A 1,649-nucleotide genomic window follows, 5' to 3' on the forward strand; every position below is an offset into this window, starting at 1 on the left:
CTGTAACAATGAAAATATATCCTGCATATCAGATATTTACATTATGATTCATAACAGTAACAAAATTACAGTTATGAAGTAGCAACGAAAATAATTTTATGGTTGGGGGTCACCACAACATGAGGAACTGTATTAAAGGGTCGCGGCATTAGGAAGGTTGAGAACCACTACCCTAGGAAAAGATGCTGAAGGAAAGAATGGAGAAGCAGGAAAGACTTTCTGCAGACTTACCATCCTCTGCCCGGCCCCTGGCGGAAACATGCTATCCCCTCCCATCCACATTTAAAGTATCTGCCTGTCAGACATGCCACCAGTACCAACCCTGGATTCCATGGTACCCAGCAGGCCAGGCAAGGCCAGTGATCTGGTCCTCTCCAGCCTCACCTCCTGCCTCCTGAGCTTCCACAGCCCACACAGCTCTGCAGCTGGGCTGAGCTTCCTCCCCACTCCCCACTGTACGGCGTTCTCTCTGCTCTTCCGGCCTTCAGACACACTGTTCCCTCTCTCTGCCCTCCTTCCAGACAACTCCTACTGTCTCCCCAAGACTCAGTTTAGGAAACACCTTTTCCAGAAAGCCTCCTTAACCCTTGCCAGACAATAGACAAGCCGAAACTTCCTTCCATCCTCACTTTCCCCCATAATTCTATGGGCCCACAAGTGTTGCCCACAGTGTTAACTGGCACTCTGGGAACCAGAGTTCACTGGGCTACAGGCCTTTGGGTAGTTTCAAAAAGGAACTGGATGCCAATCATCTTCAAAGCTTTGGAATGTTTTCTCCACCCAGATATCACAGGCTCAGGGTTGGATAACTGCATTTTTTGTGCAATTAAACGCTGTGTGAAGTTTAAAAGCCTGAACCCAATCCCAAATATATCACCATATTTCATTATTATCCAAATCACTCCTGACCATGAGATGCACCAGGACTTTACGTAGTATTAAGGGGGGGGGGGAGCTAATTAAACGATGCTTCACTAATTGTAGGAGAGGCCTGATTTCAAGTTAATAAGTGGGGAAACTGGGAAAAACCACAGGTGGAAAAACCAAGCACGGAATAATGTGCAGGGCATGTTGCTGTGTGTGTATGTGTTTAAAGAGAGGAGGCTGTGTGATGACACTCTTATAGGCATACAAAATTCCCGGAAAGACACACCAACAACCTGATACGTGTGCCCTGTGGAAGCTGGTCTGGGGCATTGGGTGGAAGGGACACTCCCTTGACATCATTACATCCATTTGTAAATTCTGACATTTTAAACCAAATATTCCTTTTTAAAAATAAAACTTTGAAAAATGCAAAATAAAATGGCGCATCCTTCTGAGAGGATTAAGGAACATAATATTTGGAGCCGGCCTTGGATCTGGAAACCGTATGTACAATACAGACTGCATAGCGACTTCGGGCAAGTTCCTGCCCCGCCTGCGTCCCAGTATCTCCGGGACCCGGCTCTTTTGTTTAGCTCATTAGCAAATTGTTCACGGACTTGTGAATTCAGGAAATCTTTCATCTAGTAGAGTTAAAGATATTGTTAGTTTGGTGACTGCTATGGATTTCCCCAAATTGAAGAGATGTGGATATCGAGCTCTCTTCCAATACTAGTAAATATTATTTTTAGAGGCAAGGATTTTTCGTAACAGCTTGGAGAAAA

General features: G+C 45.1%; 1 protein-coding gene across 1 annotated transcript in view; it reads left to right on the forward strand.

Annotated features, from left to right (window-relative positions):
- Window positions 1-1,649, forward strand: part of IGFBPL1 (insulin like growth factor binding protein-like 1) — a 19,491-nt gene that overhangs the window by 2,043 nt on the left and 15,799 nt on the right. The gene's annotated exons all lie outside the window — the stretch shown is intronic.

This window comes from Myotis davidii, unplaced genomic scaffold (genome assembly GCF_000327345.1).
Source record: "Myotis davidii unplaced genomic scaffold, ASM32734v1 scaffold534, whole genome shotgun sequence".
Lineage (NCBI taxonomy): Eukaryota > Metazoa > Chordata > Mammalia > Chiroptera > Vespertilionidae > Myotis > Myotis davidii.